Source organism: Colletes latitarsis, chromosome 3 (assembly GCF_051014445.1).
Source record: "Colletes latitarsis isolate SP2378_abdomen chromosome 3, iyColLati1, whole genome shotgun sequence".
NCBI lineage: Eukaryota > Metazoa > Arthropoda > Insecta > Hymenoptera > Colletidae > Colletes > Colletes latitarsis.
The window spans coordinates 21,844,075-21,856,270 of NC_135136.1; positions in this window are offsets into that span (position 1 = coordinate 21,844,075).

Consider the following 12,196-nt stretch of genomic DNA (forward strand, 5'->3'; position numbering starts at 1 on the left):
AAACAAGAAAAAACCCAGGATCTGTTCAGGAATTATGTAAAGAATGCGAAAGTATGAGACTGATGTGTGCAAATCCTAGACCTAACCTAGACCTAACATGTGTTATCCTCTAAAATATTGACGGAAACCACGTTTAAATGACAGTTTCAGTGTGGTACAACATTACAACGTGATCCAATCCAGAAAAGCCCAGGATCAGTTCAACAAGTATGTGAAGAATACAAAAGTATGAGTCTGATGAGGGAAAATCCCTGGCCTAACCTAGACATAACATCCGTGATCCTCTAAAATATTGATCGAAACCAGGTTTAATCGACTGTTTCAGTGTGGTACCACATTACTACGGGAAAGAAAACAGAAAAAACCCAGGATCTGTTCAAGAAGTATATGAAGAATGCGAAAGTGTGAGTCTGATGAGGGAAAATCCCAGGCCTAACCTAGACCTAACATGCGTTATCCACTAAAATATTAATCGAAACCAGGTTTAATTGACTGTTTCAGTGTGGTACCACATTACTACGTGATCCAAACCAGAAAAAACCCAGGATATGTTCAACAAGTATGAGAAATATGCGAAAGTATGAGCCTGATGAGGGCAAATCCCAGACCCATCCCAGACATAACTTGCGTTATCCTATAAAATATTTATCAAGACCATCTTTAATTGACTGTTTCAGTGTGGTACCACATTACTACGTGATCCAAACCAGAAAAAGCCCAGGATCTCGTCAACAAGTGTGTGAAGAATGCGAAAGTATGAGTCTGATGAGGGCCAATCCCCACCTAACCCAGACCTAACGAGTGTTATCCTCTAAAATATTAATCGAAATCAGGTTTAATGGTCTGTTGCAGTGTGGTCCCACATTACTACGTGATCGAAACAAGAAAAAACCCAGGATCTGTTCAGGAATTATGTAAAGAATGCGAAAGTATGAGACTGATGTGTGCAAATCCTAGACCTAACCTAGACCTAACATGTGTTATCCTCTAAAATATTGACGGAAACCACGTTTAAATGACAGTTTCAGTGTGGTACAACATTACAACGTGATCCAATCCAGAAAAGCCCAGGATCAGTTCAACAAGTATGTGAAGAATACAAAAGTATGAGTCTGATGAGGGAAAATCCCTGGCCTAACCTAGACATAACATCCGTGATCCTCTAAAATATTGATCGAAACCAGGTTTAATCGACTGTTTCAGTGTGGTACCACATTACTACGGGAAAGAAAACAGAAAAAACCCAGGATCTGTTCAAGAAGTATATGAAGAATGCGAAAGTATGAGTCTGATGAGGGAAAATCCCAGGCCTAACCTAGACCTAACATGCGTTATCCACTAAAATATTAATCGAAACCAGGTTTAATTGACTGTTTCAGTGTGGTACCACATTACTACGTGATCCAAACCAGAAAAAACCCAGGATATGTTCAACAAGTATGAGAAATATGCGAAAGTATGAGCCTGATGAGGGCAAATCCCAGACCTATCCCAGACATAACTTGCGTTATCCTATAAAATATTTATCAAGACCATGTTTAATTGACTGTTTCAGTGTGGTACCACATTACTACGTGATCCAAACCAGAAAAAGCCCAGGATCTCGTCAACAAGTGTGTGAAGAATGCGAAAGTATGAGTCTGATGAGGGAAAATCCCTGGCCTAACCTAGACATAACATGCGTTATCCTCTAAAATATTGATCGAAACCAGGTTTAATCGACTGTTTCAGTGTGGTACCACATTACTACGAGAAAGAAGACAGAAAAAACCCAGGATCTGTACAAGGAGTATGTGAAGAATGCGAAAGTATGAGTCTGATGAGGGAAAATCCCAGGCCTAACCTAGACCTAACATGCGTTATCCACTAAAATATTAATCGAAACCAGGTTTAATTGACTGTTTCAGTGTGGTACCACATTACTACCTGATCCAAACCAGAAAAAACCTAGTATCTGTTCAACAAGTATGTGAAAAACGCGAAAGTATGAGCCTGATGAGGGCAAATCCCAGACCTATCCCAGACATAACTTGCGTTATCCTCTAAAATATTTATCAAGACCATGTTTAATTGTCTGTTTCAGTGTGGTTCCACATTACTACGTGATCCAAACCAGTGGAAGCCTAGGATCTGGCCAACAAGTATGAGAAATATGCGAAAGTATGAGCCTGATGAGGGCAAATCCCAGACCTATCCCAGACATAACTTGCGTTATCCTATAAAATATTGATCGAAATCTGGTTTAATGGTCTGTTTCAGCGTGGCACCACATTACTACGTGATCGAAACCAGAAAAAAACCAGGATCTGTTCTACAATTATGTGAAGAATGCGAAAGTATGAGACTGATGAGGGCAAATCCTAGACCTAACCTAGTCCTAACATGTGTAATCCTCTAAAATATTGACAAAAACCACGTTTAAATGAGAGTTTCAGTGTGGTACCACATTACTACGTGATCCGATCCAGAAAAGGCCCAGGATCTAGCAAACAGGTATGAGAAATATGCGAAAGTATGAGCCTGATGTGGGCAAATCCTAGACCCAACCCAGACCTAACACGCGGTATCCTCTAAAATATTTATCAAGACCAGGTTTAATTGACTGTTTCAGTGTGGTACCACATTACTACGTGATCCAAACCAGTGGAAGCCTGGGATCTGGCCAACAAGTATGAGAAATATGCGAAAGTATGAGCCTGATGGGGGCAAATCATAGACCTAACCCAGACCTAACACGCGTTATCCTCTGAAATATTTATCAAGACCAGGTTTAATTGACTGTTTCAGTGTGGTACCACATTACTACGTGATCCAAACCAGAAAAAATCCCAGGATCTGTTCAACAAGTATGTGAAAAATGCGAAAATATGACCCTGATGAGGGCAAATCCCAGACCTATCCCAGACCTAACTTGCGTTATCCTCTAAAATATTTATCAAGACCATGTTTAATTGACTGTTTCAGTGTGGTTCCACATTACTACGTGATCCAAACCAGAAAAAACCCAGGATCTGGTCAACAAGTATGTGAAAAACGCGAAAGTATGAGCCTGATGAGGACAAATCCCAGACCTATCCCAGACATAACTTGCGTTATCCTATAAAATATTGATCGATTCCAGTTTTAATGGACAGTTTTAGTGTTTCACCACATTACTACGTGATGCAATGCAGAAAAAACCCTCGATCAGGTCAACATGTATGTTAAAACTGCGAAAGTATGACCCTGATGAGGGCAAATCCCCACCTAACCTAGACCTAACGTGTGTCATCCTCCAAAATATTAATCGAAACCAGGTTTAATGGACAGGTACAGTGTGGTACCACGTTAGTACGTGATCCAAACCAGAAAAAACGATCGATCAGGTTTACATGTATGTTAAAACTGCGAAAGTATGACCCTGATGAGGGCAAATCCCAGACCTGTCCCAGACCTAACTTGCCTTATCCTATAAAATATTGATCGAAACCAGGTATAATTGACTGTTTCAGTGTGGCACCACTTTACGACGTGATCCAAAGCAGAAAAAACCATCGATCAGGTTTCCATGTATGTTAAAACTGCGAAAGTATGACCCTGATGTGGGCAAATCCCAGACCTAACCTAGACTTAACATGTGTTCTCCTCTAAGATATTAATTGAAACCAGGTTTAATGGTCTGTTTCAGTGTGGTACCACATTACTACGTGATCGAAACAAGAAAAAACCCAGGATCTGTTCTAGAATTATGTGAAGAATGCGAAAGTATGAGACTGATGAGGGCAAATCCTAGACCTAACCTAGTCCTAACATGTGTTATCCTCTAAAATATTGACAGAAACCACGTTTAAATGAGAGTTTCAGTGTGGTACCACATTACTACGTGATCCAAACCAGAAAAAATCCCAGGATCTGTTCAACAAGTATGTGAAAAATGCGAAAATATGACCCTGATGAGGGCAAATCCCAGACCTATCCCAGACATAACTTGCGTTATCCTATAAAATATTTATCAAGACCATGTTTAATTGACTGTTTCAGTGTGGTACCACATTACTACGTGATCGAAACAAGAAAAAACCCAGGATCTGTTCAAGAAGTATATGAAGAATGCGAAAGTATGAGTCTGATGAGGGCAAATCCCCACCTAACCCAGACCTAACGAGTGTTATCCTCTAAAATATTAATCGAAATCAGGTTTAATGGTCTGTTGCAGTGTGGTCCCACATTACTACGTGATCGAAACAAGAAAAAACCCAGGATCTGTTCAGGAATTATGTAAAGAATGCGAAAGTATGAGACTGATGTGTGCAAATCCTAGACCTAACCTAGACCTAACATGTGTTATCCTCTAAAATATTGACGGAAACCACGTTTAAATGACAGTTTCAGTGTGGTACAACATTACAACGTGATCCAATCCAGAAAAGCCCAGGATCAGTTCAACAAGTATGTGAAGAATACAAAAGTATGAGTCTGATGAGGGAAAATCCCTGGCCTAACCTAGACATAACATCCGTGATCCTCTAAAATATTGATCGAAACCAGGTTTAATCGACTGTTTCAGTGTGGTACCACATTACTACGTGATCCAAACCAGAAAAAACCCAGGATATGTTCAACAAGTATGAGAAATATGCGAAAGTATGAGCCTGATGAGGGCAAATCCCAGACCTATCCCAGACATAACTTGCGTTATCCTATAAAATATTTATCAAGACCATCTTTAATTGACTGTTTCAGTGTGGTACCACATTACTACGTGATCCAAACCAGAAAAAGCCCAGGATCTCGTCAACAAGTGTGTGAAGAATGCGAAAGTATGAGTCTGATGAGGGCCAATCCCCACCTAACCCAGACCTAACGAGTGTTATCCTCTAAAATATTAATCGAAATCAGGTTTAATGGTCTGTTGCAGTGTGGTCCCACATTACTACGTGATCGAAACAAGAAAAAACCCAGGATCTGTTCAGGAATTATGTAAAGAATGCGAAAGTATGAGACTGATGTGTGCAAATCCTAGACCTAACCTAGACCTAACATGTGTTATCCTCTAAAATATTGACGGAAACCACGTTTAAATGACAGTTTCAGTGTGGTACAACATTACAACGTGATCCAATCCAGAAAAGCCCAGGATCAGTTCAACAAGTATGTGAAGAATACAAAAGTATGAGTCTGATGAGGGAAAATCCCTGGCCTAACCTAGACATAACATCCGTGATCCTCTAAAATATTGATCGAAACCAGGTTTAATCGACTGTTTCAGTGTGGTACCACATTACTACGGGAAAGAAAACAGAAAAAACCCAGGATCTGTTCAAGAAGTATATGAAGAATGCGAAAGTGTGAGTCTGATGAGGGAAAATCCCAGGCCTAACCTAGACCTAACATGCGTTATCCACTAAAATATTAATCGAAACCAGGTTTAATTGACTGTTTCAGTGTGGTACCACATTACTACGTGATCCAAACCAGAAAAAACCCAGGATATGTTCAACAAGTATGAGAAATATGCGAAAGTATGAGCCTGATGAGGGCAAATCCCAGACCTATCCCAGACATAACTTGCGTTATCCTATAAAATATTTATCAAGACCATGTTTAATTGACTGTTTCAGTGTGGTACCACATTACTACGTGATCCAAACCAGAAAAAGCCCAGGATCTCGTCAACAAGTGTGTGAAGAATGCGAAAGTATGAGTCTGATGAGGGAAAATCCCTGGCCTAACCTAGACATAACATGCGTTATCCTCTAAAATATTGATCGAAACCAGGTTTAATCGACTGTTTCAGTGTGGTATCACATTACTACGTGAAAGAAAACAGAAAACACCCAGGATCTGTTCAACAAGTATGTGAAGAATGCGAAAGTATGAGTCAGATGAGGGAAAATCCCAGGCCTAACCTAGACCTAACATGCGTTATCCACTAAAATATTAATCGAAACCAGGTTTAATTGACTGTTTCAGTGTGGTACCACATTACTACGTGATCCCAACCAGAAAAAACCCAGGATCTCTTCAACAAGTTTGTGAAAAACGCGAAAGTATGAGCCTGATGAGGGCAAATCCCAGACCTATCCCAGACATAACTTGCGTTATCCTCTAAAATGTTTATCGAAACCAGGTTTAATTGACTGTTTTAGTGTGGTACCACTATGCTACGTGATCCAAAGCAGAAAAAACCCTCGCTCTGGTCAACATGTATGTTAAAACTGCGAAAGGATGACCCTGATGAGGGCAAATCCCTGGCCTAAGCTAGACCTAACACGCGTTATCCTCTAAAATATTTATCAAGACCAGGTATAATCGACTGTTTCAGTGTGGTACGACATTACTACGTGAAAGAAAACAGAAAAAACCCAGGATCTGTTCAACAAGTATGTGAAGAATGCGAAAGTAAGAGTCTGATGAGGGAAAATCCCAGGCCTAACCTAGACCTAACATGCGTTATCTATTAAAATATTAATCGAAACCAGGTTTAATTGACTGTTTCAGTGTGGTACCACATTACTACGTGATCCAAACCAGTGGAAGCCTAGGATCTGGCCAACAAGTATGAGAAATATGCGAAACTATGAGCCTGATGAGGGTAAATCCTAGACCTAGCCCAGACCTAACACGCGTTATCCTCTAAAATATTTATCAAGACCATGTTTAATTGACTGTTTCAGTGTGGTTCCACATTACTACGTGATCCAAACCAGAAAAAGCCCAGGATCTGTTCAACAAGTATGAGAAATATGCGAAAGTATGAGCCTGATGAGGGCAAATCCTAGACCTAGCCCAGAACTAACATGCGTTATCCTCTGAAATATTTATCAAGACCATGTTTAATTGACTGTTTCAGTGTGGTACCACATTACTACGTGATCCAATGCAGAAAAAAACCCTCGATCAGGTCAACATGTATGTTAAAACTGCGAAAGTATGACCCTGATGAGGGCAAATCCCCACCTAACCTAGACCTAACGTGTGTTATCCTCCAAAATATTAATCGAAATCAGGTTTAATGGTCTGTTTCAGCGTGGTACCACATTACTACGTGATCCAAACCAGAAAAAACCCTGGATCTGTTCAAGAAGTATGTGAAGAATGCGAAAGTATGAGTCTGATGAGGGAAAATTCCTGGCCTAACCTAGTCCTAAAGTTCGTTATCCTCTAAAATATTGATCGAAACCAGGTTTAATTGACTGTTTCAGTGTGGTACCACATTACTACGTGATCCAAACCAGAATAAGCCCAGGATCTCTTCAACAAGTTTGTGAAAAACGCGAAAGTATGAGCCTGATGAGGGCAAATCCCAGACCTATCCCAGACATAATTTGCGTTATCCTCTAAAATATTTATCGAAACCAGGTTTAATTGACTGTTTTAGTGTGGTACCACTATGCTACGTGATCCAAAGCAGAAAAAACCCTCGCTCTGGTCAACATGTATGTTAAAACTGCGAAAGGATGACCCTGATGGGGGCAAATCCCTGGCCTAAGCTAGACCTAACATGCCTTATCCTCTTAAATATTGATCGAAACCAGGTTTAATGGACTGTTTCAGTGTGGTACCACATTACTACGTGATCGTATCCAGAAAAAGCCCAGGATCTAGCCAACAAGAATGAGAAATATGCGAAAGTATTAGCCTGATGAGGGCAAATCCTAGGCCTAGCCCAGACCTAACATGCGTTATCCTCTGAGATATAAATCGAAATCAGGTATAATGGTCTGTATCAGCGTGGTACGACATTACTACGTGATCGAAACCAGAAAAAAACCAGGATCTGTTCAAGAAGTATATGAAGAATGCGAAAGCATGAAGCTGATGAGGGCAAATCCTAGACCTAACCTGGACCTAACATGTGTTATCCTGTAAAATATTGACGGAAACCAGGTTTAATTGACATTTTCAGTGTGGTACCACATAACTACGTGATCCAATCCACAAAAGCCCAGGATCAGTTCAATAAGTATGTGAAGAATGCGAAAGTATGTGTCTGATGAGGACAAATCCGAGACCTAACCTAGACTTAACATGTGTTATCCTCTAAAATATTAATCGAAACCAGGTTTAATCGACTGTTTCACTGTGGTACCACATTACTACGTGGTCGAAAACGGAAAAAACCCAGGATCTGTTCAAGTATGAGAAATATGCGAAAGTATGAGCCTAATGAGGGCAAATCCTAGACCTAACCCAGGTCTAAAGTGCGTTATCCTCTAAAATATTGATCGAAATCAGGTTTAATGGACTGTTTCAGTGTGGTACCACATTACTAAGTGATCGAATCCAGAAAAAACCCAGGATCTAGCCAACAAGTATGAGAAATATGCGAAAGTATGAGCCCCATGAGGGCAAATCCCAGACCTAGCCCAGACCTAACATGCGTTATCCTCTGAAATATTTATCAAGACCATGTTTAATTGACTGTTTCAGTCTGGTACCATACTACTACGTGATCCAGTGCAGAAAAAACCCAGGATCAGTCCAACAAGTATGTGAAAAACCCAATAGTATGAGCCTGATGAGGGCAAATCCCAGACCTATCCCAGACATAACTTGCGTTATCCTCTAAAATATTGATCGAATCCAGTTTTAATGGACAGTTTTAGTGTGGTACCACTTTGCTACGTGATCCAAAGCAGAAAAAACCCTCGCTCTGGTCAACATGTATGTTAAAACTGCGAAAGGATGACCCTGATGAGGGCAAATCCCCGACCTAGCCCAGACATAACATGAGTTATCCTCTAAAATATTGATCGAACCCAGGTTTAATGGATAGTTTCAGTGTGGTACCACTTTACTACGTGATCGAAACCAGAAAAAACCCAGGATCTAGCCAACAAGTATGAGAAATATGCGAAAGTATGAGCACCATGAGGGCAAATCCCAGACCTAACCTAGACCTAACATGTGTTATCCTGTAAAATGTTGACGGAAACCAGGTTTAACTGACAGTTTCAGTGTGGAACCACATTACAACGTGATCCAATCCAGAAAAGCCCAGGATCAGTTCAATAAGTATGTGAAGAATGCGAAAGTATGTGTCTGATGAGGGCAAATCCCAGACCTAACCTAGACTTAACATGTGTTATCCTCTAAAATATTAATCGAAACCAGGTTTAATGGACAGTTTCAGTGTGGTACCACTTTACTACGTGATCAAATGCACAAAAAACCCTCGATCAGGTCGACATGTATGTCAAAACTGCGAAAGTATGACCCTGATGAGGGCAAATCCCTGGCCTAAGCTAGACCTAGCATGCGTTATCCACAAAAATATTGATCGTAACGAGGATTAATTGACTGTTTCAGTGTGGTACCACATTACTACGTGATCCAATCCAGAAAAGCCCAGGATCAGTTCAACAAGTATGTGAAGAATGCGAAAATATGTGTCTGATAAGGGAAAATCCCAGGCCTAACCTAGACCTAACATGCGTTATCCTCAAAAATATTGATCGAAACCCGGTTTAATCGACTGTTTCACTGTGGTACCACATTACTACGTGGTCGAAAACAGAAAAAACCCAGGATCTGTTCAAGTATGAGAAATATGCGAAAGTATGAGCCTGATGAGGGCAAATCCTAGACCTAACCCAGGTCTAACGTGAGTTATCCTCTAAAATATTGATCGAAATCAGGTTTAATGGACTGTTTCAGTGTGGTACCACATTACTACGTGATCCAAACCAGAAAAAACCCAGGATCTCTTCAACACGTAAGTGCAAAACGCGAAAGTATGAGCCTGATGAGGGCAAATCCCAGACCTATCCCAGACATAACTTGCGTTATCCTCTAAAATATTGATCGTAACGAGGATTAATTGACGGTTTCAGTGTGGTACCACATTACTACGTGATCCAAACCAGAAGAAGCCCAGGATCTCTTCAACACGTAAGTGCAAAACGCGAAAGTATGAGCCTGATGAGGGCAAATCCCAGACCTATCCCAGACATAACTTGCGTTATCCTCTAAAATATTGATCGAAACCAGGTTTAATCGACTGTTTCAGTGTGATACCACATTACTACGTGATCGAAAACAGAAAAAACCCAGGATCTGTCCAACAAGTATGTGCAGATTGCGAAAGGATGAGTCTGATGAGTGAAAATCCCAGGCCTAACTTAGACCTAACATGCGTTATCCTCAAATATATTGATCGAAACCAGGTCTAATCGACTGTTTCAGTGTGGTACCACATTACTACGTGATCGCAAACAGAAAAAACCCAGGATCTGTTCAAGTATGAGAAATATGCGAAAGTATGAGCCCCATGAGGGAAAATCCCAGACCTATCCCAGACATAACTTGCGTTATCCTCTAAAATATTCATCGAAACCAGGTTTAATCGACTGCTTCAGTGTGGTACCACTTTGCTACGTGATTCAAAGCAGAAAAAACCCACGCTCTGGTCAACATGTATGTTAAAACTGCGAAAGGATGACCCTGAAGACGGCAAATCCCAGACCTAGCCCAGACATAACATGAGTTATCCTCTAAAATATTGATCGAAACCAGGTTTAATGGATAGTTTCAGTGTGGTACCACTTTACTACGTGATCGAAACCAGAAGAAACCCAGGATCTAGCCAACAAGTATGAGAAATATGCGAAAGTATGAGCCTGATGACGGCAAATCCTAGACCTAGCCCAGACCTAACATGCGTTATCCTCTGAAATATTTATCAAGACCATGTTTAATTGACTGTTTCAGTCTGGTACCCCAATACTACGTGATCCAGTGCAGAAAAAACCCAGGATCTGTTCAACAAGTATGTGAAAAACGCGATAGTATGTGTCTGATGAGGGAAAATCCCAGGCCTAACCTAGACATAACATGCGTTATCCTCTAAAATATTCATCGAAACCAGGTTTAATCGACTGTTTCAGTGTGGTACCACTTTGCTACGTGATCCAAAGCAGAAAAAACCCTCGCTCTGGTCAACATGTATGTTAAAACTGCCAAAATATGAGTCTGATGAGGGAAAATTCCTGGCCCAACCTAGTCCTAACGTGCGTTATACTCAAAAATATTAATCGTAACGAGGATTAATTGACTGTTTCAGTGTGGGACCACATTACTACGTGATCCAATCCAGAAAAGCCCAGGATCAGTTCAACAAGTATGTGAGGAATGCGAAAGTATGTGTCTGATGAGGGAAAATCCCAGGCCTAACCTAGACCTAACATGCGTTATCCTCAAAAATATTGATCGAAACCCGGTTTAATCGACTGTTTCACTGTGGTACCACATTACTACGTGGTCGAAAACAGAAAAAACCCAGGATTTGTTCAAGTATGAGAAATATGCGAAAGTGTGACCCTGATGAGGGCAAATCCCAGACCTAACCTAGACCTAACATGTGTTATCCTCTAATATATTGGCGGTAACCACATTTAAATGACAGGTTCAGTGTGGCACCACATTACCACATTGGCCAATCCAGAAAAAGCCCAGGATCTAGCCAACAAGTATAAGAAATATGTTAAAGTATGAGCCTGATGAGGGCAAATCCAAGACCTAACCCAGACCTAACACGCGTTATCCTCTAAAATATTTATCAAGACCAGGTTTAATTGACTGTTGCAGTGTGGTACCACATTACTACGTGATCCAAGCCAGTGGAAGCCTAGGATCTGGCCAAGAAGAATGAGAAATATGCGAAAGTATGAGCCTGATGAGAGCAAATCCCAGACCTAACATAGACCTAACATGCGTTATCCTCTAAAATATTGATCGAAACCAGGTTTAATGGACTGTTTCAGTGTGGTACCACATTACTACGTGATCCAAACCAGAAAAAATCCCAGGATCTGTTCAACAAGTATGTGAAAAATGCGAAAATAAGGCCCTGATGAGGGCAAATCACAGTCCTATCCCAGACCTAACTTCCGTTATCCTCTAAAATATTGATCGAAACCAGGTTTAATTGACTGTTCAGTGTAGTACCACATTACTACGTGATCTAAACCAGAAGAAACCCAGGATCTGTTCAACAAGTATGTGAAGAATGCGAAAGTATGAGTCTGATGAGGGAAAATCCCAGGCCTAACCTAGACCTAACATGTGTTATCCTCAAAAATATTGATCGAAACCAGGTTAAATCGAATGTTTCAGTGTGGCACCACATTACTACGTGATCCAAACCAGAAAGAAACCCCGGATCTGTTCAACAAGTATGTGAAGAATGCGAAAGTACGAGCCTGATGAGAGCAAA